General features: G+C 45.0%; 1 long non-coding RNA gene across 3 annotated transcripts; it reads right to left on the bottom strand.

Moving 5' to 3' along the window:
- Window positions 1-6,060: 6,060 nt before the first annotated feature.
- LOC120884314 (uncharacterized) lies at window positions 6,061-23,056 on the bottom strand. 3 transcript variants are annotated; one of them, XR_005726707.2, is made up of 7 exons: window positions 22,925-23,056; window positions 20,011-20,250; window positions 18,577-18,693; window positions 17,903-18,091; window positions 15,236-15,335; window positions 7,573-7,642; window positions 6,061-6,744 (listed from the first exon to the last, which is right to left on the bottom strand). It is a non-coding gene; the product is annotated as an uncharacterized LOC120884314 (long non-coding RNA). The 3 variants fall into 3 exon arrangements; XR_013436538.1 differs by having other exon boundaries at window positions 20,042-20,250; XR_005726708.2 differs by lacking the exon at window positions 17,903-18,091.
- Window positions 23,057-26,222: the final 3,166 nt, after the last annotated feature.

Below are 26,222 nucleotides of genomic sequence, written 5' to 3'. Positions count from 1 at the left end.
AACCTTTTTAATTGCAAGTACAATTCAATGAAGAAAAACTTACAAATGATGAAGGGAAAAAAAAGGAATTTTGACCCACACTTCCACACTGCACACCATAATTATTTTAAAAATTACTCAAATTGACCACAGACCTAAATGTAAAATGTTAAATTGAAAGTCTTAGAATAAAACATGAAAGGCAATCTTTGTAACTTTAAATAAAGCAGATTTCTTAAATCTGACACTAAAACATAATTCAAACAATCTTCATCCAGACTACTGTCTGTTTCCCCCTATTCTTCTTCTAGTAACTTAACGACAACTTCTAGTAGGTAACTTAACTACAACTCAGATAAAGCTCACAAACATAATGTTGAGTAAAATATAGCCAGAAATACAAAGGTGAGTGCATGTTTTATTATTTGCATATATAGAATATCTTCTGGAATAGGTAAAATAATCTATGATGTTAGATTCAGAATACTGGTTACCTCAGAGCAATAGGAAAGGGTGGAGATTGGAGGTCCTCTGAAAGGCCAATAATGTTCTCTTTCTTGACCCAAGTCGTGGTTACCTGAGTACTGCCTGAGCCTGAATTCCCTGGGAAACAACCTAAGAGAGGAATTAAGTGCTTTATTTGTGAATTACTGTTTCAGGGCAGTAAAAATGAGAGAAAAGGGAAATTAGGCCTAAAAAAAGGTGGAGAATAATACAAGTTGACACAGTACTAGTCACTCAGCTCCATCACTTGGAACATCTCCAAACAGATACATGGGGGAATCATGCCTTACAGTAAGAAGTCCAGGAAGGAAAAAGAAAGCCCCTTCCTCGATTTTGCCCAAGTTTGCCCTGAGGAAAGCTGCCTTCCCCACACCTCTCAAGTGAATCACATGGCCCCACAGACAGCCTCTTGGGAATATGGACACCACTCTCTGTGTGGCATGGTGTCCTCCTAGTGGCAGGAGGATCCAGGGAGTCCACAGGGGAGCCCTGTTGGACTGAACAGCTTTGATCAGCCACAGCCATAATGGTGGCCACATGGAGAAGCAGCCAGGGGCCGTTGAAGCTGGCCCTGAGACAGTCCCTAGGTTGAATCTAATACAACTATTTGTGCACTTTTCTGCATGCACTGTACTTCAGGGAATAAATTGTTTCAAAATATGAATATAGATATTTTGAGGCGAAGCAAATCAGAAACTTTTACAATAGGACAATTGTGGCTGGGTGGTCTTTGTTCCTTCAAAAAAGGGCCAAGGTAAGGCATGGGTGATGCCAACTGGCATCATCTCCCCCATTTAACAATTAAATTGGGGTTTCTGAGTTCTCTAAGAAGCGTCCATCAGTGGTTGTTGTACCTTCCTAATTGCAATGGATGTGGCTTACCCTCTACAACTTGCTCTGTTCCAGCAAACTGTCATCAGCTCTAGATTTTCTCAATCTTGAACATCTAAGGCCTTCTGCTAACTTTTTATGTGACTCATCCAGCATCCCTGGAAGGGACAGATTGTTGTACATCATTTTTAGCACCAGGTTCTACTAAGGAAGAAACACCTGGATCCTGAGAAATCTGTAGCTCTCCAGCAATCAAATATCTGACACATCACATTCAGAAAGCAGCTGGATCCTGCCAGTTCTTTAGATAGACACTGGATTTTTTCTGGAATATCCTCAGAAGAAGACAAGGAAATTTACCTTCCTTTGCTGGATATTTGGGGATTTGGCACAAAAATGGGGTAAACTGAATGTGGTCTGTCTTATCAACTCATGGATCCAAAACACAGTCTTCAGGGATATTTGTAGACTTATGACAGGGTGACGCTCCAGCCTAAGCTCTGATATTTTAATCACTTATTTCTCTGCCTTCTGTTAGGTTTGTTCTTTCTGATTTGCAATATACTTCAACAATAACTTTGTAAAGACTGACCTAATAATCTGACTTGGGGTACACAAGGGTGGAGGGTAGGACTTGGAGCAGGACAGGGGGCAGTGAGGAAGATGATATGAAGAGGAAGCTCCTCTCCATCATCCAATAGGTTAAAGGCCATAGGAGATGGAGGTAGCCAAAGGGTAAGGCTGGGACAGTGCTTGGCAGAGTGTGGAGCTGTTGCCACCAGTGGGGATGGAGAGATGATTTTAGGATTTTAGAGGGGGAAAACCTAATGATTTTGTGTTATAAATACCCGTCTCCCACTAAGGAGATAAAGGGACAGGTCACCGGGAAGGTCAATGTATAGAAAGTCAGAAAAGGGAATCCTTATGAGCTGGGCAGAGGTGATGGCAAGAAAGATCTGAAGCCTCAAGATGGCCAGGATCTCACCAGAGACCCAAAGTCCAGGCCAGGGAATGCCAGCTGGGATGCAGTGTAGGACAAAGGACCTGTCCTTCCAGTGGCAGATGGAAGACCTGCACAACTGTGGCTTTCCAGGGTCAGCTGGGCTGTCCAGAAAGCCTTGGATGGAAGACCTGAGTTGAAATGTCATCCCGGATGTTTCTTCCAATTGCCCCTGATGCCCACAGCTTCAAGACTTGCCTCTTTCCTGGATATTATACAGGTATCACCTTGGTGCATTCAACTGGATTAAAACCCGCAGATGTCACAGGACTAGTCTGAAATCTCCTGGCTTTTAACCAAGGCCTCCCCCACATTGATTTCCCTAGCTTACTCCCTGAGGTTCTGAAGATTCTCCAGTACTAGAGAGCCCCAGAGGGCAACACCAAACTGGCCAGTGGTCCCTGTCCTGTGGTGACCTTTGAACAGAAAACCCCTGGTGCTCTACAGGATCAGGTAATCATCCACTAGCACACTTCAGAAAAGACCAACAAATCACTCAATCAAAAAGGGGACAAAGAATTTAAATAGACAATTCTCTAAAGACATATGAATGGTCAAGAAGCTAACGCAAAGATGCTCAACATCATTACTAATCACAGAATTGCAAATCTAAACCATACAAAATACCACTTCATACCCACTAGCATGGCTAAAACCAAAAAGACAGTCAATAATAAGTGTTGGTGAAAATGTAGAGAAAGCAGAACTCTCACACATTGCTGGTTGAGTTGTACAATGGTAGGGCCACTTTAGAAAACAATTTGGTGGACTGGGGTTATAGTTCAGTTGGTAGAGTGCTTGCCTCGCAAACACAAGGCCCTGGGTTCAATCCCCAGCACCCCCACACACAAAAAATAAATTTTAAAAAAATGGGAAAGGATTTGAATAGACAGTTTCCCAAGGAAGATATACAAATGACCAAGAGCAAATAAAAAATGCTGAACATATTTCAACACAAAGAATTTATATATGTCTGAAATGATAGCTATGCCAGTTACCCTGACCTAATCATAATGTATTAAATGCTTTTACTGAAATGTCAAATTGTATCCCATAAATATGCACAATTGCTATGTGTCAGTTAAAAATAAAAAAAGATTTTTAAGAAAAGAAATAAAGAAAACAATTTGGCAGTTCCTGAAAATGTTAAACAGGATTATTGCATGACTCAGCAATTTCATGCCTAGATATATGCCCAAGAGGAATAAAAATATACCTCCACTCAAAAAAATCTGTATACTTGTAATATTTGTAATAGCCCCAAAGTGGAAACAACCCAAATATCCATCAACTGATGAACAGAAAAACCTAATGTGGTATAACCATAGAACAGAATATTATTAAGCAAGAAAAAGTGAATGAAGTACTGATACATGCTCTAGTATGGATGAACTTTGGAAATATGCTGATTAAAGAAACCAGATACAGAAACAACAACAACAATAAAACAAAAGCCCACATAAAATGTGTTTATGGGGCTGAGGGTCTAGCTCAGTAGTAGAGGGCTTACCTAACATGTACAAAGCTCTGTGTTCAAATCCTAGTACAGCAACACACACCACACATACACACACACACACATACACACACACACACACACACACACATATGCAAACATACACACACAGTGATTATATCTATATTAAAAGTCCAGAATTGACATAGCTATGGAATGTAGATTACAGTAGCCAGGACTGGGGAGAGGGAGAAACAAGAAATTGATTGCTAATGTGCGTGGGCTTCTTTCAGAGATGATGGGAATGTTCTGGGACTAGACAGTGGTAACAGTCATCCAACCCTCTGAATAAACTAAAATGCATTAAGTTTTATGGTATAGGAATTATTATCTCAATAAAACCAACACTTTTTAAGTACAAATCAGATTATCTCACACTCCAGTTTATATTAATGGCTTCTCGGTATTTCTAGAATAAAATCAAATTCTTCACACACAAAAAAAGAAAAGAAAAGAAAAGAAAGAAAGGAAGGAAAGAAGAAAAGATGAGGTCATAAACAGATTCTAATCCAAGCAGCTCTGCTAACAGACTGGTTGTCAATCAAGGTCTCTGTGCCTTAGTTTCCTCTGCTTTAAAGGGGCATTATAAGGGAGCATTCTTCTCTAGGTAGCTTCATTAGCTGGTGTGCGTACCCACAGAAATCCAGCCAGGCAATCATTTGTCCCCCTTTTCCCATACAGACCTGGCTGGGACAAGAACTGTTTCTGTTCTGTTTTGTTGTTTGGGGGGTTGTTTTATTTCATTTTGTGTAGCGCTGGGAGCCCCCCAGAGCTCTGTTCTAAGCCAGGTTCCTTTAATCCATTCCTTGAGCCAAGGTCTGAACCCCAATGCCATCATAGGCTCAAAGCCCTGCCTGCTGGGCATCATGGAGACAGAAGCCCAATCCCAGTGCAGTTGGGACTGAGGAACTGCGTCCTGCATCCATCATGCTCATTAGAAGGGGCTTCCGACACTTACTGCAGCCTTCTTCCTCTTCCTATCAAACTAGCAAAGGCTCCAGAAGATTATGGCTTACTAGCCTGTGGCCCCATAAGCCCACCTCCTCCTTCGCCAACCTGTTTAACGGAACTGAGGTGGGAGGGAGAAGACCTATTTCTCCAGAGGCCTTGTTAGCCCACCAGCTAATCCTGACCCACCCTTATTCCCAGGCCTGTAAACACAGAACCCCAGAAGCTACCATGCCTTTGACCACTGGCCATGATGACTACATGGACCAGGACCGAACGGGGAACTTCAAGAAAGCAATTGATGCTGGGCACCTGTTATGTACCAGGCCCTTCTCAAACATGATTTCATTCAAGCTTCCACTAGCCCTATTCTTATCTCCATGTTGCAGGTGACAAAACCAAGGCTCATAGTATGTTACATTGGGGTACTCTGGATCTCACAGCTCTAATAGTGAAGTTTCACTGTGTGATATGGACCAAATGTTTATATCCCTCCAAATTCATACGCTAAAAACCTGACAATATGTGTTGGAAACAGGGAGAAGGGCCCTTGGGAGGTGACTAGATCATGGTATGGCACTCTCAGGAATGTGTCTAGTCCCTTATAGAAGAAGACCCTGAGTGCTGCTTCTGCCATGTGAGGATGGAGTGAGAAGCCACCTAGGAAGCAGGAAACAGGCTCTCCCCAGGCATAGAATTGCTTGGAGTTTTGATCTCAGACTTCCCAGCCTTCAGAACTGTGAACTTGTTTATAAGCCACCTAGTCTCGAACATTTTTTGCCACCCTGAGTGAATTAACAAACTCTGTGTCTCTTTGGGCCCAAAAAGAAAGCAGCCTAGAGAGACCCAACCCAAAGACAGTTCCCTGAAGCCCCACACACACTCCAGCCAGGCACCTCTGCCTAAGGGTGGAAAGGCACTGGGACTCCCTGCAAATCCCTCCCGGAGACCATCAGGCAATACTGAGTGACAGAGAGGAGGGCCTTAGCCCCCTACTCAGAGGAGAGAACTGCTGTAAGCTTTTGTAAAAGCCTTTACAGAGAGGAAAAAGGCCCAGGCCCAGAGACTCTGGACAATGGGAATAACCAGCCATCATGTTTCCCAAGCTGTGTGACAATGAGAAAATCCCTCCTCCTCTTGGACCTCATTATCCCCACCTGTCAAATGAAGAAGACCTCCCAGGATGAAGCTGAAGCCCAGAAGCATTGTCTCACACATGAGCTTTTGGGGACACCTCACTTCCAAACCATAACTCCTACAGCCCCATGCCATCCTTCCCCTCCTCCCACCAGAGTTTTAGTTACATGTTTATTTAGCATCTGGTTATTTTCTCCACTGGATCTATGACCTCTACAAGGGCAGGGACAGTCTCTGCTCACTACTGAATGGCCAGCACCAGCCCTGGACCTGACACAGTAGACACTCAGGAGCAATTCATTAAACATAGTGGAAGAAAACAGAGGTGATATTCTGGAAGCCCTCCAGAGGCAAGGTGTTCCTTTCACCAGGAGTCCATCTGCTGAGGATGGGTGGGTATGGCAGAGGTAGCCAGAGCGTGTTACCTGGTACCCACTGGCCACATTGACCATATAGTTTGGGCTCTGATCCCCCAAAGAATGAAACACCCATACTCTAAGCAGCAATGATTCTTCATCAACAATTCTTTGCCCTGGATAGATGGCCAAGCTGGCATTCAAGGAAGTCGGGGAAATTGTTGCCCTGCCCAACATCACGCCAACCCCCATTTTCCCACCCTCTACTGTGGTTTGGTGATTAGGGAGCTTGCCTGTGGCTCATTCTCCAGCACAGGAGCTCAGACGAGCCGCATTCTTCCTCCAGTTCGCACATGGAACCAAAACATCCTGAGCCTGGTTTTACTTTTCCTCATAAGCCCTTGTGCTTCCACGGCTGAGGGTCCTTATGAAATCCTAGAGTCTGTTCCCAAGTGGTGTATTCCATACACAGCCTGAAGTGGGATTATAGTAGAGATAAATAAAAGATTAGTTTCCGAGTTTCAGGACTAAATAAAGGATCGGATTCTTGGTGATTGGGAGATAAAAGGAATTTGGGGTTTGTTCATGGATGATCTGATTCAGAAGCAGTTGGGGACAGAGGGTGGGTCCAGGAGCTCAGTTTTCCTTGTCTTTTTGTGGGTCTCTCTTGCTGCCCACCCTGGCCATCTGGTTTCACTTGTGAGACAGGCTGCATGGGCCAGGGCAGCAGGAGACCAAAGGGAGACTAATGGAGAGCTGACAGGCTGGGTATGAAGCAGGAATGGCTGAGCACAGGAGGGTCTTCCACATCCCCCCCGGAATGCAATGTCCAGAGAATATCCACTTCTATGGAAGGCATCTGCCCAACAATCTTGAATCTCCAGAGCATCACTAACAGCCTAGGACTAAGCAAAGGTAGTCTTCTGGCATGGATGTATTTACTCCTATTTTCTATACAGGTTTAACAGTGTCTCGTATGTGCCGAGATTTGGTGATGGGATTTGCTGATGGATTTGGTGCAGCAATTTAGAAGGTAAAGTACAAAAGAATCTCTGGAGCAGAGATAGTTAACCATCTGATTGGAGAAGGAAAACTCTTAAAAAAAAGAACTCCAACCAGGCTCAGTGGTGCATGCCTATAATCCCAGTGGCTCCAGAGGCTGAGGCAGGAGGATCACAAGTTCAAAGTTAGCCTCAGCAACTCAGCGAGGCCCTAAGCAACTCAGTGAGACCCTGTCTCTAATAAAGTATAAAAAAAGAGCTGGGGGCCTGGGGATGTGGCTCAAGCGGTAGCGCGCTCACCTGGCATGCTTGCGGCCCGGGTTCGATCCTCAGCACCACATACAAACAAAGATGTTGTGTCCGCCGAAAACTGAAAAATAAATATTAAAAAAAATTCTCTCTCTCTCTCTCTCCCTCTCTCACTCTCTCTTAAAAAAAAAAAGAGCTGAGGATGTTGCTCAGTGGTTAAGCATCCCTGGTACCAAAAAAACAAACAAACAAATAAAAAAACTTCATTTGGGCATCATGGCACACAACTGTAATCCCAGCTGAGGCAGAAGATCAAAAGTTGGAGTCCAGCCTTGGCAACTTAGTGAGTGAGACACTATCTCAAAAAAAAAAAAAGGCTGGGGATGTAGCTCTATGGTAAAGTGCTCCTGGGTTCCATCCCCAGTACTACAAAACAAACAAAAATAATAATAATAATAAGGAAGCCCTGGCTGTGGACCATGGAGTGGTCTCATAACCAGGGGAATATCAGGCTGTGCCCTGTCAAACTCTGTTTCTGAAGATGGGGAAGTCCACATGCCTCCCCACAGGGGCTAAGTGTCTCCTCTTATAAAGCACAAGCATTCAGCTGGCTGGAATTTTAATGCCTATAGAACATATAATGCTCCAGGATCTTGGGATAACCTAGGGCGTTTCTCCAGTTGGAATTTTGTTGTCAGGATTGTAGCAGCAGCAACAGCAGCAGCAGCAGCAGCAGCAGCAGCAGTAGCAGTAGTAAAGAATGAACTTTATTTTATATAAAAAAAAAATTTACAGCACTCTTGTAAGCACATTTCACATATTAACTCATTTAATCCTCCTAAGAAGCCAGTGAGTTTGACAGAACTTGTTGGCTATGGGGGAAAGGCCCTGGGATGAAAGGGAGAAAAAAAAGAACCCTGGTTTTTGTTAAATTTGGATTTATTTTGAATTTTCACTGTGAATTCAAAATCCAACTCTCTCTCAACAGCTCATGAACTCAGCCTGGATGATGCTAATGGATGACAATGACGATAACACTAACTGGATGAAAATACCATCCAAGTGCTGGGGTTGTAGCTCAGTGGTAGAGCGCTTGCTTTGCACATGTGAGGCTCTGGGTTCAATCCTCAGCACCAAGTAAAAAAATAAATAAATAAAAATAAAGATATTGTGTCCATCTACAACTAAAAAATTTTAAAAAAAAAAAAAAGAAAGAAAATGCCATCCAAACATGGCCTTCATCAGTGGTCACCAGCTGTGTTATCAAACATCAAAACCTAAGGTAAGGCCAGACATGGTGGTGCACTTCTGTAATCCCAGCTGCTCAGGAGGTTGAGGCAGGAGGATTAGAAGTTCAAAGCCAGCCTCAGCAACTTAGTGAGGCCCTAAGCAACTCAGCAAGACCCTGTCTCAAAATAAAAATAAATAAATAAATAAAAAGAACTGGGGATGTGGCTCTGTGGTTAAGCACCCCGAGTTCAAACCCCGATATCAAAAAAAGCCTAAGGTGAAACATTTCAATGCCCATCTAACACATGGGTGACTGAAAAGATCTCCGTGTTTCCCAACATGCAGAGGGGGAAAAAAAACAAAACTAAATATTACATTTGTTTTTCATTTTCTACTCAGTTGTTTTGAGCAGTATGTAGACAGTTGAATCATCAGAAATCTTAATATCTCTCCTGCCCCACCCCCACCCCCCCACCCCACACACACACACCAACAACCACTACCTCAGTCTATTCATGGCTGCCCCTCCTCAAACATCCTGGTGTGAATCTCAGGGTTGGAGCTGGGGAGAGGACATAGGATGAGCAGCATGGGCACCCTAGTCCCAACACTGCCATTCGACCTGGGGCACAAGGTGGTGTGCCCTGCCCTGGCTGCTTTCTGAGCTGGGCCTCACAAGTCAAAAGCATAGAAATCTAAGAGTATGGGTCACCTGAGGACTGGGATCTCGGGCAGCTCACCAGGCACAGAGCAGAAGGCACAATCAACCCTCCCTATGACTCCCTCCCTGATACAGAGGCTCCAAAATGCTGCTGGGCCCAACTCCTGGAGAGCAATCAGCAACACACAGGGGCCTCTGTCTATGTGGACCTCCACTTACAGCCTCCCGACCCTGCAGCCAGGTTTCCCACGGACTGGATGCCAGATCATCTACAGCAGAATTCTTCAAAGAGCTTCCTAAAGTTGGGGATTCCTGGGTTCTCCCCGCCACCCATCCTGGATCTGCTCCCTGGAGTGAAGCTGCCAGGTCTCCTCTGACCAGCCCTGTGCTGCATACATAAAGAATCCCTTCTCCAGAGATGTATCACACTGGGTTATATCTCCTTCCATTTATACAGATTTAATTTTCTAACTGTGCTTCAATTCAACCAAAATCCAAGGAGGGTCTGATCTGGAGCTATTCTAAGCACAGAGAGTGAAGTCTTGATAGGAGGCCAGATCCTGCCTGCCAGAAAATTATAGTGATTTTAGTTTCACAACAATGCCCCCAGAAAGAGCATGTGGTAGGACTTTCTTTTTACAAACTAACCAATAGGGCTCAGAGAGTGTAGGTAACCTGTCCAAAGTCACACAGCTGCTTGATGTGCTAGGATCAACTCCCCCTCATTACAGACCCATGCTCTTTGCTCTACCTGAAGGGCACAGAAGACTCTGGTATTAGAGCCAGAATGGCAGAGCTAAGAGTGTTCTTGAACAACTAATGGTTCCAAGAATATCCAAGAGGTTCTAATTGGCATTTCAACTCTAAGCAGTTGACAGTGATTGCCTCCATGTGTGGGGGAGGGCTCTGTAGCCACATTCAGGATCACTGACGAAGATGCTGCAACTGATTAATCACGGTCTACGGTGGGTGCAGAAGCGGGAAGCGGCTGCACATGTACCACATATGCCCATTAGTTCTATACACAGACCAATTTACTGATGAGGAAACTGAGGCTCAGAGAGACAGAAGTCAGACAAGTCTCAGAGTTGAGTTGGGACTAGAATCAAGGTCTAAATTCTACTCAGGAGTATAAGCCTTTCCCAGGCAGTCGAGATGATTGACTGAGAAGTGCATCCTACTGCCAGGGGCCAAGGACCTCCTGATGTTAGTATAGAAGGTTCAGTGGAGCCCAAGGGAAGGGGAGGAGGCTGTGGCTGCTCTCATTTATTCCCCCCTCCTAAACCAGGTGAGATGGGGATGAAATGCATATTACTGAGCCCTCACCTGTGCCAGACACTGTCCTGCAGGCAGTGATGATCTCACTTGGTCTTTGCAATGACCTTGGGAGGCAGCTCCATTTTGCATATGGGGAAATGGTGGTCAAGCTCCAGTAACCCAAGTGGTTAAGCCAGGACAGGCTCCCAGGTCCTTGTGGCTCCACAGTCCCCCAGGGCTGTAAATGGGGGTTTAGCCATGGGCCTTACGGTCAGAAGGACCCCGAGTCCCAGCTCTACCACATAGTAGCTCCCCAGCTTGGGTATGTGCCTCAATCTCTCCATCCCTTGGTTTCTTCACCTACAAAATGGGGCAATAGCAGGGCCCAGCTCAGATAGTTGTTAGGATTAGATGGATTAATCTATGAGAAGGTCATGGCCTCATTGGGCACACGGCAAGCCCTCCATAAACAGCAGCCTTTTCCAAGGCCCTGACACCACACTGCCCCAGACATATCACCAGGACATCGGCCAACACTGCTGGCCTGAGCATCCCACTTGGAGGAGGCCCCATCCAAAGATCATCTCATTCATTCACTGATCTGAGTTAGGACTTAGAGCCCCATGTGCCACGATATGCAAGTGCTACCTATCGCACAGGGGAGCCATGCCTTTGGAGAAGTTAGGACTCCTCAGAGCAACTGCCACAAGATGGCAGCCTAAGAAGTAGCCACACACGGGCAGAGCTCCTCTAAGTCAGGCCTAGCCTGGGCTTCTCAGGCAGCTGGAATCCCCCCAGTGATGGTCACACCAGCGGCCCTGGGACCAGCTGGACACCAGAACCTCTTCACAGCTGATGCTGAGGCTGCAACAGCTTTCCTGTCCTCACTGGGGATGAGCCTAAGAGTATGGCCTCCTGCTCTTGTTTACTATGTGGTGCCCAGGAATAATTTATGACCACCACCCCCACTTTTAAATGACTCTCTGGTGGATTAAGAGCCCCAAAGAATATACTTTTTTAAAATGGTTAGGAAAAGACACAACAAAATTAACTGTGATTTATGATACATATGCAAATAAGGTGAGTGACATTGTGACCTATGTTAGGTGTTCTGATTTAATCTGCACAATACCTGGGGTTTTGAATCCAGGTTCTATTTAGGAATATGGCAGTAAAGGGTAGCAGTCTGTATTTCGCACAGTTGGATCCAAAGGAGTGGAGAACTAGGAAGGCATGAGAACTTACACCCAGTGTCTGCCAACGTCTCCCCAGAGCCCAGATCCAGGAGCAGGGACATTTCCACCCTCCTTTCATTCCATAAGCTGGTATTATAGTGTGCATCTCCTGTTGCTAGGCACTGTGCTTAGAGCTCTATATGTATTACCTCACTGAATCCACCTCACAAAACCTTATGCAAGTAACAGAACTACTATTATGATTCCCATGTTACAGGTGAGAAAACTGAGGCTCCTTAATATTGCATTAAGTTCTCAGCCCAGTAGTGGATCTAGGAAGTAAGCTTAGTCTCTCTGACCCCAGTACTTCATTTACAACAATTTCCTCCTCATATCTTTGCCCCCCACCAAGGAAATCCTAAGCTCCCATGAAGGCCCAGGCAGGTGAGGGTGGGGAATGGGAAGGCCAAGTCTTCTCACCATTTTAGCTGCTTTTCACCAGAACAGGTGATAAGGGAGAACTGGGCAATGTCCTGATGACAGGGGCAGCATGATGTGACATTGACTTGATCTTACCAGCTACCTATGAATGCCCTGGTCCAGAGGTAACACAATCTGTCACCTCAGGCAACAGCCCATATCAAGAACAAGGGTAGCCAGGTGCAGTGGTGCATGCCTGTAATCCCAGCGGTTTGGGAGGCTGAAGCAGGAGGATTGCGAGTTCAAAGCCAGCCTCAGCAACAGCGAGGAGCTAAGCAACTCAATGAGACTCTGCTCTAAATAAAATACAAAATAGGGCTGGGGATGTGGCTCAGTGGTTGAGTACCCCTGAGTTCAATCTCGCTACACACACACACATACACACACGAATGGGATTGGACTCATCCTGTCTCTCCTTGTGAATTGCTACAATCAAGAGAAACATTTTCAAAGGGCTGCTGATAAAATTGCTATTTTGACACTCCTTTTAGCTGAAAACCAGACAACAACAAAATAGCTTTTCTTTGTATTAGTTACATTATAGGAGAAGGAGTGAGGGATGGAGTTCTCAATTGAGTCTCCAAGTAAAGATAATATCTGCCAAGTAAGCAGGTGAGAACTGACCAAGAATGGGTATAAATGTGTGTGCGTTCGCCTGTCCTGTGCTGTGGCTGGGTCTCATCCCAGTGTTTCTCAAATCCTTTGTCCAGCCTCCGTAGGCAAGACCTGTGTGCCCCCAGACCTCATGGAATGCACAGTCACTGGAGCACACAACTCTGGATTTCAGCTTAGAAAGCAGCAGCCTATAAGGGACAGTCATTGTATCATATCAATAGTACTCAAAATGGATAAAAAGTTTTAAACAAAGTTAGCTACTCAGAGAGTCAACAAATATTTCCTGAGGACCAGGAAATATTTGTATTTTGCTGAAAATACAAAAATTAAAAATAAAAGTTAATCCCTGCCGTTACACAGAGTAGAAGCTATTGGGGGAGGCAGACACCAATCAAATAGTCATGTAAGCAAGAATAAACTACCAAAAAATAAAAAGAATAAATTAGCTAGAGTGGTGGCAATGGAGGTGGGCAAGTCTTTGATGGTACCAGGAGGACAGGTGCTGAGAGCTAGGGTGATGGACATGGCATGAGTGAAAAGGACATCAAGCTTGCTTCCCGATACCATTCACCAGAAGGACCAGGTTGGGGTGGTGGTGGTTCATGAGTATGGTCTTGGGCATGTGAAGCCCTGGGTGTCTCAGCATCATCCAAGGGAAGTATCAGGTAAGCCACTTTGCAAGTAGGTTTGAGGTTCCCAGGGGCCTTCTGGGCTAAAAATAGAAATTTTGGAGTTGGGCCCTGGGCATGGATGAGGCAGATGGAGAAAAGGGGATGGATTGAGAAGAGGGCCTTAAGGGGTCTGAGAGCCCAAATATTGGCATCAGACAGTTTCTGACTCAGATCCTCCTCTTTCGGGCCTTGGGACCTGGGCCATTGCTGAAGCTTCCTGGCCTTCATTTCCCTCCCCTTAACCTGCAGTTGTGTGTGACTATCACAAGAGGGACTTGTAATCTCCATGTGCAACACCAGGTCACAGAAAGCTCTGGATAAACAGTTATGGATGTAATGTTTTATCAGCACCCAAGGTCCTCTTACCTCCCAAGGGCTCCCTCTTTTTTTCCTTCCTCTCTTCTTTATTTTTTGAACATCCCTATGCCTCCCTGGACTGGTGCAGAGGACAAGTTCAACAATAAAAGTAACAGTAGCTACAACTTATTAAGCACAGTGTACGGGTCAAGGTCTGCTAACAACTTAGGCTTTAACACAGATGCTAACACCAATAGTGTGAGACAGTCATCATAGCCACCTAGGATTTCAGGCCAGGAAGATGCCCACGGTGACAGAAGAGGCCACGGCAACCCAGGCCTCTTTGACTCTAAAGGCAGAACACTTCCTGCCTTTGTATTAGCTCACTGGTCCACTTGGATACTCAGATTATTTTAAAATCAAAATCTTAGTTGAAACCCCAAGAAGACAGTGTTACACTGTGCTCTTCAAGATCCTAGGGATCCACAGGGTACCCCAGCATGCTCTGGGAAACACATGGGCCAGTCTGAGATACCCAATCCCTCTGCTAGCCAGAGCAACCCACCCCCCAGATCCTGAGGAAATCACCAGTTTTACAGATGAGAGCGTTTCCAGTTAGTCTGAGGCAAGGCCCTCTGTTCCTCCCAGAATGCAGAAGACAGGATTTTTCTAGTCCAAAGCTCACTCTACTATATCAAGACACCAGTTTTGCAACCACAGGGGCCCTTCCTCTGCCTGGTGGGCTCTCATTAGGGCACAAAGAAGCTGGGGCACAAACCCCCCAGGCCAAGAGACCTCCCTGCCCTGTTTGTGTTTGGTCCCTGGGTCATTCCTTGCAACCCCCCGGCTGCGGTGTCAGAGGTGCAGGCTTGCACTGAGAGCAGGGTCACCCTGAGCTGCCTGTTTATTTTCCTTCCTGGACACTTTGGTGACTCGGTGTTTGAAAAGCTCCAACAAGGCTGGAATAAGAGTCCACAGGAGAATGGACAGTCACCTCAAGGAGGCCTGCTGGTGATTTGGAATGTCCCTTTGGAAGGCTTTTTAATAAACTTTGTTTGTATCTGCCTTGATGAGGAACACATTTGCCTGGGACTGTGCAGCGATGTTTGGTTTTGAGGCTTCCCTTTCTTGGCCTTAGAAGTCCTTGGTGGCAGTGGCTGCCTGCAGGCCCTTGGGACTCCCCTGTGGAGCGCTGACCTGCTTCCAGCTTTGTCCCAGTAACTTTAGTCCCGCTATCCTCCTGGCCCCCGGTATCCCTGATAAACTCCAGAGCAGAAAGTAGAGGGTCAGAGGGTTTGAAAGTTCAACAGGAAGAAAGGTCCCATTACCTTTTTAAGAAGCTTCCAGGCCCAGCACTGGAATTTGTTTTTTCAATCCATCTAGCAATGCCTTTGACTCCCGCCTCTCTCAATCCTCCCCTTCGCCAGCCTATAACAATTGCAAGAGTTAATTTTAGTATTTTACACATGCACAGCAGTTCCTGTCAAAGACCCTCAGGATGGAAAGGGAGGCATTCAGTCTTCCTCCCACTGGACTTCTCTCCCAGACACACGTGAACAAGGACTGCTGCCTTCTCAGACTCCTGCGAGTGCTGGGTGTCCCCAAAACTCTTATTTGACAAAAAAAAAAAAAGAACCCTCCGTTAAGAGCTCAGTGGTTGGCCATAGAAGCCTGGTGACCCGCCAGGCCTGGGGTAATGATGGCAACACCACCTCTGATGAGCTCACTTCCATCTGGCTCTGGGGTGCCCAAGGTAGAAAGTGGTCTAAGTAAAGCAAGTACAATGGGCCATGTTCCAGGTCAAGTCCAGTCCCTGTGCTCCCTGTGGCCCAAAGGTATTGAGTACCATCCTGATTGAACCACTTGGGGAAAGTGAGAACCATATGGAGATGAGTAAAAGGAAGGAGAGAAGCCCATTACATTGGTCTTTTTCATTAAGACCAAAGTCAAGGACTTGCTGGGGTCAGCATGGTGTCAGAGGGACAGGGTTTGCCCCTTGGTCTCTGCAGTCTGGATTCCATGCTCAGCTCCACTCTGTCCTACTGTGTGACTCTGGGCAAGTTACTGAGTCTCTCTTTGCTTCAGTTTCCTCATAAAACTGAACTGTAAAATGGGGATACCTAATAATACCTTCCTTGAGGGACTGGGATTGTGGCACAATGGTACAGCACTCCTCTAGCACATGCGAGGCTCTGGGTTCAATCCTCAGCAACCACATAAAAATAAATAAATAAAATAAAGGTATTGTGTCCAACTACTTCTAAAATATAAATATTTTTAAAAATTCCTTCCTTGAAGGGTTGGGTTTTTTTTGGGAGGGGAGTCAAAATCATACATAATGTATATTTAGAGAAATGTATGGAAATACAGAAAGATAAATACCAAAGTTGGGAGAAGGAAGAGAATAAGGGGGCGATGGATTATAGGAGACAGGAAGGTAGGTTCCCACTTTCACCAGGCAGAGAAGGATGGCATTATACCAGGAGAAAGAGAATACGCAAAGAGAGAGAGAAAGAGAGAGAGAGAGAGAGAGAGAGAGAGAGAGAGAGAGAGAGAGAGAGTGTGTGTGTGTGTTATGATGGGCTCAGTGTAAGTAGTACTTCCCCAAATGCTTAATAGTAAATATTGTTTTTTTTTTCTCTCTCTCTCCATGTCCTGGGTACCAATGGATGTGGCAAAGGGTCTGTCACCATCAAAAGCCCCTTGCAGAAGTCTCCTTTGATTCTGATGGGGAACAGACGAGAAAGTTTGGTCAAAGGATCCCTAATCCTTCTTTATTTTGATTCAAAAAAAAACACTAACGGGAGAGGAAGCTGACCATGTGGACACTTGGGGGGGGTCACTTTCATGTTTCAAAATTCAAGAGACAGAGCCACTCCTGCCTGGCCAGCAGAACTGTGGCCTCCCTCCTGGCTCTGTGGGAGCCCCCATGGGCTGGACTCCCAGGTCCAGGTGGCACCTCCATCCTGATGCCATCCTGGAAGGGCGGGCCAGATATGCGGTGTGAAAACACAGCGGCAGCAGCCCGTTCCATTCCATCACGTGTCCAAATAAATGGAGCTGTTGACTCAGGCTGATTAGGGGCCTTTCCTAAAAAGCAGTCTGTGTGAGCCTAAGAAAAACAGGATTTTCGGTGGAATTAGGCTCCTAATCCCCAGCTTCCCCAGCAGAGCTGTGGCCTGGAGAAGCTGAGAGGCCTCCAGAGATGCCCTGTCAGGAGCTGGCTGGACGCTGCATTCCTCCCTTGCCCCCTGCTTTCCAGGCTGCTTCCTCCCACCTAGGCAGGTGGGGGGTGGAAGGCCTCAGTGGGGGCCACAAACCTTAGCTATCATCAGCTGGGGTTGGCAAAGGAGCCCCAAATGCCCCTCATCCCCCCAGTTGGGCCAGAAGGTGAGAACCCCAGCAAGCTATGGTCACCCAACTCGTTCTCCAAGTGGAAACTGATCAAAGGAAGAGCTGGATTTGTGGGAAAACACACACACACACACACAGAAAAGCAGGAGGAGTGGGCTAATAGGCATCTGGGAAGAGTCAGCCACTCCCCACTTTCCCATCTCTTAATGTGGGTACCTGAGAGCAGGGACCATGTTGGAGTCACCTTTACACCTGGGGCCTGTCCAGATCCAGGGCTGGCCCTAGCTTCACAGATGCTAGAGGCCAGCAGAGGGATAGACAGCATGGGCTCTGGAGTGAGACCAAGCCACAGTGGACTCCACCTCTGGGAAGACTATTCATCTCAGTCTCTAGTTGTCTCACCTTTTTTTGCAGGGGGATGGGGAGATAACCAAGATTGAACTCAGGGGCACTCAACCACTGAGCACATCCCCAGCCCTATTTTGTATTTTTATGTAGAGACAGGGTCTCACTGAGTTGCTTAGGGCCTTGCTTTTGCTGAGGCTGGCTTTGAACTCGCAATCTTCCTGTCTCAGCCTCCCAAGCTACTGGGATTGTAGGTGTGCACCACTGCACCACCACACTCTAGCTAGTTGTCCCACCTTGAGAAGGGAACAGTTGCCTCCATGGTGCCTGGACAGCTGCTGTGAGGTCCAAATCAGGAAATGCACATGGAGGGCTTGGCCCCTGCTCAGCCACGGCAAATGCTTCGTCAACAGTCACCACTGCTCACGGTGCCTGGGAGGCTGCAGATTGGATGGGATTGGTGGCCCAGGCTTCAACACAAGGAGCTTAAAAAACAGGGAGATGAGACAGAATTGGGAAAGGAGTCCAGGGACCCTCAACCAAAAACTAGAGTGGTCCTAGGAGGAGGTAAAATTTCCAGTGGACAGGACAATGAAAGGATGAGCAAAATCTGGAAAGGTAGAGAGGATAGAGGATGACAGACAGGAAGGGGAGACAGCAAGAGCCAAGGTGGGATCCTAGAAAAGAGCCTGGTAAAGGCATGAAGTCTACAGCCAGGGCCAGCTAGAGGCGAGTTTAGCACGTTGGGGAAGACAGGTCAGACGGCTGCTTGGCCACTGAGTGGACCAAACATGGTCCCTGAGGGAGGTGCTGGGCCTGAGCAGGAAGTTCTGCATCAACCAGACCCCTCCCTCCCTCACTGCTGTGTGCAGTCCACCTCATCCTCCCTCCCTGGCTTTGTCTGTGTGGTTCCTGCCACCTCCAGTGCCTCCTGAGGTCTCATCTGTCCCCCGATGAACCCACAACTCACCCTTCCCTCTTCCTCAGAAGTCTTCTGTGTGGGAAAAGCATGAACTCCAGAGCCAGACGGGGCTCAAGCCAGTCGTTAACTTCAATCTCCCTCTTCTGTAAACTGACTCTTGCACATCTGTAAAAGGAGAGGTTATCTGCACATCTGTAAAAGGGGAGGTATCTGCACATCTGTAAAAGGGGAGCTATCTACCTTCATGGCCGTAAGGAGGATGGAATTAGATAAGGGGCACCAGGTACCCAGCAGTTCTCCGACACTTAGCAGGTCCTCAGTGGACATTCATGGTGCGAATGGATTCCGAGCCCCTTAACCTCTACACAATAAGGTCCTCCCTGCATCCCATGAAACTCCAATGACCTCCTTTCCTCCTTTTCCTGGGAAGCAGAAAAAAACCTTTCTATCATAAGCTCCCACAGGAATGTCCTCTGGTCCCTCAACCAAAAGCCCAGCTTAGCACCCTCAGGCCAGGCATCTCACGGCCTCTCAAAGGTGCACCCGGCACTGCAGACTGCTCTTTTGGAGGATATGTCTGGCCATTCGCTTCTGGGGAGCAGAGAACACTCCACCCTCCCCTGTACCTGCATAGTACCCAGGACAAAGCTAGGCATGGCTGGCACTCTGGGCAGAGGTTGCTACTCAAACATTTTCAAGGGCCAGGCAGGTCACGTAAATGAGGGATAAAGGCTTGATGGGACACAATAGGGCATGGTGGGGCCTATGGCAAGCTGGAGAGCCTAGCTGTGCACTGACTGGCTGATCGAGCGGCACAGGAAGAGGCGCTGTGGATACAGAAGTCCTGGATCATTTACTAACCAGGCAACTACAGCCAACTGGCTTTCCTCCCTGGACATCAGGGTCACTGTCTGTGCCAACAAGCCATCAAACCTTGACCAGGCAGCTCACAAGCTGGTGATGAAGAGCACTTAGGAGAGTAATTCAAAAGCCTGAGGTTCCCTGGAGTCTTGAGGGACTATGATCAGAAGTTCTAATGTTTTCCCCGAGCAAGGCCTCAAATCTCAGATGACCAGAAACAGGTGTATGGTTAGGGGAGCTTCAAAGGCCCCCCGCTGCCCTGCCTCCTATCTCCTCGAGATCTCCAGTGGCCCTGGCTCCACAAGAGGGTGGTAATTGGGTCCCTCTGGAAAACAGCAGAGGCGGCTTAGGGGCAGCTGGAGGCAGCCGAAACTCTATCCCCTCCAGAGCCCTGACATTCTCCTCAGTCCCCTTCCCTCCTGCCAGCCAGGCTGCTGCTTCCTAGGACCACCTGGCTCCCCACCCTCCCCTGTTCCCATGGCTCCCCACAGCTTGCCTCTGCTGCCCAGGAGAGACCAGCAGCTGAGGTGCCCTAGAGCTGTCCCCCGACCCAAGGTCTTGGTGGCAGCTGTCAAATGGCACGGTGACCTCCTCAACGCCCAGCTCCAGCATCACCCTCACCTCCTGGGGCAGGAGGACACTGGGCCCTCACCTCCAGCCCAGCCTGACCCCAAAGAGTGAGGCCAGCTGTCGTTGGTCACCAGGACAACAGGCTGCCCGTGATCAAGTGTGTTCAGCCACTTCACATCTAAGATGAGTCTGTGATAGTTGCCAGGCTCAGGCACCTGCTCTCCACCTCTCCACTTGGCACCTTCCAAAGATGCCTGACAGCTCCAGAAGGTGATAGTGACGTTGTTATACCTGTTTTTCAGATAAAAGCAGCCCAGAGAGGTTAAATAAGCCATCAGACATAAATAGAATTTGTTCCCAGTTCTAACTACAAACTACACACTTATGTTATGAGAGTGCCTCATGTGTTACACAGATGTTTAGCTGCTCCCACCAAGGGCCAACCTCTGTTAGAACAGAATGGTGCACTCAACAGATGTGATCCCTGCCTGCATGATGTTGCTAGAGGTGAGGAGGAGGGGTGGACATTGACAAATCAGAGAAATCTGCAAATACAAGTAGTAATGTTAATGCTATGTAAGAACCATACACTCACATAGACCACTGCTCAGGTCAGACAGGCCGTTACCTGTGCTAGTGTCAAGGCTCCTGGGAGCCAGACCCACACCCAGCTTGGGTCAGGAACCTACAAACTGCTCTGAATGGAAACATCATAAACTCCAAGACTCAACTTGTCCCCTATCAGCAAGCACCTGCAACAGATCCAAAGGCTGTGGGACTGGAAGCAGGTTCCCTTAGAGTTCATAAGGCGTGAAGCCACTGTGGGCAAAGTGACAATCTTGCTGGTTTGCTTTTTTCTTCAGACTTGATATCTCTGTCCTCTTCAAACCAGTTGACTTTGGTCACCATCAAGTCTATACAATGCAAGTGCTCATTATAGTGTTCTTTCAGGGTTTTTTGATATTCAAAATTTTTCCCCAAAATTTTTTTTTTCATTTTGGGAGGCCTATATTACAAAGGGCAATTTGGCAGAATCTCAAGTTAACCTGCTTTCAGTCCCATAGCCTAGGGACTTGCGGCAATTGCTTGTTGACAGGTGATGGGTGGGGCTTGGGATTAATGATGTTTCTGTTCAGAGCATTTCCTCAGTTCCTGACCTGAGCTGGGCAGAGCGGTATCCCAGCCCTTTAATCCAGCAATGGCACTTCTAAAATTGTACTCACACACATCCAAAATTAGACATAGTTTCTAAAGGACTGGAGGATCTCACATACACATCTGTTTCTAAATGCATAAAAGAACACACAAGAAGTTATAATAGTGGGTGCCTGAGAGGAGAAACTGGTTAAGAAATGAGGTGGGAAAGGCTTGGGTGCTTTTTAAATCTTGAAGCATGTGTCTGTATTACCTGTTCACAAATTAACAGAAATATGCACATTTGAACACTCTCCTAAAATAAACAGGGATGAACTTTGGATACTGAATTATATAAACAAATCCAATAAAAATATTATGCTGTGAAAGAAGCCAGATGCAAAAGACTCCATACAATAAAACATAGTACCACTGTGTGAAACTCTTGAAAGACAAGTCCAATCTATAATGAAAGAAAGCAAATCAGTGACTTTCTGGGGCTGAGACTGGTCTATGAGATTGACTTTGCTATCTTTTTTTTTTAATATTTATTTTTTAGTTCTCGGCGGACACAACATCTTTGTTGGTATGTGGTGCTGAGGATTGAACCCGGGCCGCATGCATGCCAGGCGAGCGCGCTACCGCTTGAGCCACATCCCCAGCCCTGACTTTTCTATCTTGATTGAGGTGTTTATCATTTAGGTGTCTCCATGTGTCAAAAGTTGCCAGAAGGTACACTTAAAATGGATGCATTTTTTGCGTGAACATTATATCCCAGTAAAATTGGTTTTTAAAATCAATAAGCAAAGAGTTTAAAAGTAACAAAAGCCCTGTTTTGAGAGTCTAGCAGGAAAGGCACTGATTAATAAGCCTGTCCTCACCTGAAAACAGGAGGTTAGGAGGACAAGCACGAGGATCTGCAGGACAAATCTTCCTGCCACACCCAATCAAGCAAGAGCTATTTTAGAAAATCAGACTTTCTTTTATCAATTCAACATATAATCTTGAGATCTAAACTTGGACAGAAGCAATCTGTGGGTCCGCCCCTGCTCCTGACTCTCCCTACAGGTTTGCCAGCAAAGGAGCTCCGCTCCGTTCCAGTAGCTTCAGCAAAAACAACAGAGGGATCAGCCCCAGACCATCCTCCAGGACACGTCCTCAGGCTTGGAAGGACTCGCAGGGGTTCTCCCAAGGTGAGGTCTTAATCATCTCCATGATGAGTGGCCCAGTTATGTTGAGAGCTTCTTCCCCACTGCCCAGTGGGAGCCACTACTGTGTCCCTCACTGATGTCCCTCCAGAACATCAAGAGCCTAAACAGATGGACCAGTCCGGGTTCTACCACCCCATCCATCCAGACTTCAGATTGACAGAGGAAGGTCAGGAGTCAAGACTCTTCCAGTAAGAATCAAGGAGCAGCCACAGGGTGCTCAGATTCTGTGAGGATCTAAGAAACAGGTCCAAGAGGAGATAGCCATGGGCTATCCCCAGAGGCCAGGACAACCATCCCCTTCCTCCTCCCCCTCCCCTATAAACACATTTATGTTATTTTCCATTAAATAAATATATATATGGAAAAAATATAAAAATAAAGAAAAAATGTATTTATACACACATTTACATATTAGTTATGTATTAAAATGTTTGTAACAGCATTATAATATGTATCCAAAAACTAAAAACAGTTTAGGGTGTGTAGCAACGGGAAATGGACAAACTGTATTACAAACAGTGGAATGCTACTCAGCAATAAAAACAAACAAACTACTGACACAAACACGACATGAATTAATCACTATTTCAAATCATTATGCCGAAAGAATGAAACCTTACCCAAGAGAGTACACCTGCTAAGAATCCATGTGCATAGCTGGGTGTGGTGGCACACGCCTATAATCCAAGCAGCTTGGGAGGTTGAGGCAGGAGGATCACAGCTTCAAAGTCAGCCTCAGCAACTCAATGAGACCCTGTCTCAAAATAAAAAATAAAAAGGGCTAGGTATGTGACTCAGTGGTTAAGTACCTCCGGTTTCAATCCCCAGTATCAAATCCATGTGCATAAATTTCTAGAAGAAGCAAAACTAGCCTGGTTAAAAAATATAAATATATCTGAAGAGTGGATCCCTCCAGGCTGTGAGGGATCACCCAGAAAGGGGCAGGAGGGAGCTACCTGCAGAGACGGTGACATTCTATGTATTAACAGGGATTTACATTACACACAGATATGCATTATTGAAAACTCACAGAATGGTAAAGACTGGTTCATCTGTACCTACAGGAAAAAAAAAGACATAGAACATACATTTAACTCTGCTAAATGATATGCATGCTGCACTGTTTATAAGTAAAATCATGTCTGTAGTTTATATTAAAATACATCAAAAATTAAGATTGATGAATGAGCAGAACAGGTAAATGGATATATAATAAAATAAATATACAAAATGATAATTGGAGTCATGGTGGCTAGTGTACGTATTATGTTTGGAGATTCTTATGATAAAAGGGTAGGGGTCATTGTCATTAACTCCCTAAATTCTGTATATAGTGGAATCAGGGAAAACTGGGTTCAAATCTTGATAGGGCCATTTCCCCCCTGTCTGATCTGGGATAAGACTTAAACTCCCCAAGCCTCAATATCTTAAAACATGAAGGGAAGATGATAAATAATGTCTGTGTCTTGGGATTCTTGTGAGCATGGCATGCAAGAATATATGCAAAGAACTTAGAAAAGTTTATTAGGATCTGAAGCTGCTAAAAAAAAAAGATTCTCATTACTAACTCACAGGAATTCTAGGTTAAAAGCTAAATAATAAAGTTATTGGCCAAATTCTATTGTTAAATAGTGTGCAGGTATCATGCATGAATACGTAACAAAAAATACCACCACTATATACAATTATAATGCACCAATAAAATGTGTAAAATTAAATTAATGAATGTAAATATCAGAAAGCTTCAAAAATAATTTTAAAACGTTTTTAAATAAAAGTCCTTTAAGTACTAAAAAACAACAACAACCAGTAGAGAGGATTTTAATGTGCTCAACACAAATAAATAATAAATGTCTGAAGTTATATATATATATAAAACAGTTACCTTGATCTGATCACTCACTACACATTATATTCATGTATTGAAATGTCACATTGGGCCCCATAAATGTTTACAATTATTAGTTGACGATTAAAAATAAAATAAATTTTTGGAGCTGGGGGTATAGCTCAGTAGTAAAGCAAATGCTTAGCATGCACAAGGCCCCAAGTTCGATCTCCAGCACCAATAAATAAATAAAATATATTTAAAACCAAGGGGTAACCAAGGAATGTAGCTCAGCGGTACGAGGCCCTGAGTTCAATCCTCAGCGGAAGGAAGGAAGGAAGGAAGGAAGGAAGGAAGGAAGGAAGGAAGGAAGGAAGGAAGGGAGGGAGGGAGGAAATAAATCAGGACTTTTGAAGAATTACACCCCTAGTGGAAAGAGGGCTAGAAAAACTCACCTTCAACTCCAGAGACATAGCTGTAGAGCTGTGTCTTCCTGGTCTCCCATGAGAAATCAAAACACTAAGCTTGCACCAAGGGATACTTTGGAGTTGGTCTTAAACCACCTACATTGTACAGTAACCCAAAGTTAAAAAATTAACAAATAAACAAAAACAGATCCAAGGCTAAACCACCACGGCACCTGGCAAAACCAGAATAAAACTTCTCTGAAAAGCTATTCCTAAAATTCAGGTAGCATAGAATTCCCTTTTAAAAAATCACCAAAGAAAACAACAAACCATACAAAAAGTGTGTCAAGAGCAAGAGTTTGCAGAACAAACAAACAGAAGATATGACATCCCAAGAGCTTCTGATAATTGAACATTCTGAAAGACTACAAAATAGGTAAAATGACAAAAGAGAAAAAGACAAGAAATAAAAAACATAATGAAGGAACAGGAAATGCTTTTTTAAAAAGCTTAATAAAACATCTGTAAATTAAAAAATATAACCATCAAAATTAAAATTTTAACAAAAGGGTAAATTTGTAGGTTAGATCAAGCTAAAAAGAGAATTTATAAATTAGAAAACAACTATGTAGAAATTACCCACAAGGTTGCACAGAGAGATAAAACAATAGAAAATATGAAAGATAATTGAAAGAAGAAGGGAATAAAATAGCCCAAAAAATTTGTAATAAGAAAGAGCAGAGAATTAGAAAAGATAATATTAAAAGATAGAGCTAGACTCATTTCACATGGTGGCTTGAGTTTCAAGTGTTCTAGCAAACAAAACAAAAACTGGGAAGTCACATAGCTTCACTTGAATTCCACATTGGTCAAAGTAGTCCTAAAACCATCCAGATTCAAAAGAAGGGGACCAAGACCCTGCTTCTCAATGGAAGGAGTGTTACGGAATTTGGAAGTCATAGTTTAAAACTATATCTGCATAAGCACAGCTGAAATTCAGCATCGTATATAAGTAAATAAAATGAAGGTCCATTGACAGCTAAAAAATATTTAACAAAAAAAAAAGATTAGAGTCATCAAGAATTTTCAATAAAAAGGAAAACCATGAATCCTCACAAGGAAAAGTCATTTCAGTACCTAAGTACATTAAATATAAATGATTTACACCTAGACACATCAGAGTAAAATATCAAAACAAAATCATATAAGCAACTAGCAAGAAGAGACACATCACCACAAAGAAACAACAGAATTTCCACAAACTTCTCAGCAGCAACCACAGATGACAGAAAATAACGAACTAATCCAAGTATCTTCCATGTGCTGAGGGAAAATAACTGCAAACCTCAGTGATCTATATTCAGCTACATTATCATTTAAGAAGAAGAATAAAATTAAATTTTTTTTTCAATCAAAGAGTTACTACCCACAGAACTGAGTGAAAGCACTATGAAAAGTATGTGCTGCCGGAAGAAGGAAATTGAACTCAGAAGGAAGGAATGGGTGAACAAAGAAAATGGAAACATGTGGATAACTGGAAACAAGCAATGACTGTAAAAATATACAGATAATAGTGACAAAAGCTTAGCACATAAGTGCTTGACAAATGTTTATTGGATGGGGATTCTTGATTGTATGCACCTCTTCTGAGACATAATTCGGCATGTGTTTTGGGCATGCAAC

The sequence above is a fragment of the Ictidomys tridecemlineatus genome, chromosome 3 (genome assembly GCF_052094955.1).
Source record: "Ictidomys tridecemlineatus isolate mIctTri1 chromosome 3, mIctTri1.hap1, whole genome shotgun sequence".
NCBI lineage: Eukaryota > Metazoa > Chordata > Mammalia > Rodentia > Sciuridae > Ictidomys > Ictidomys tridecemlineatus.
The sequence above is the reverse complement of the archived record's forward strand: the minus strand, read 5'-3'. Positions and strand labels throughout refer to the sequence as shown.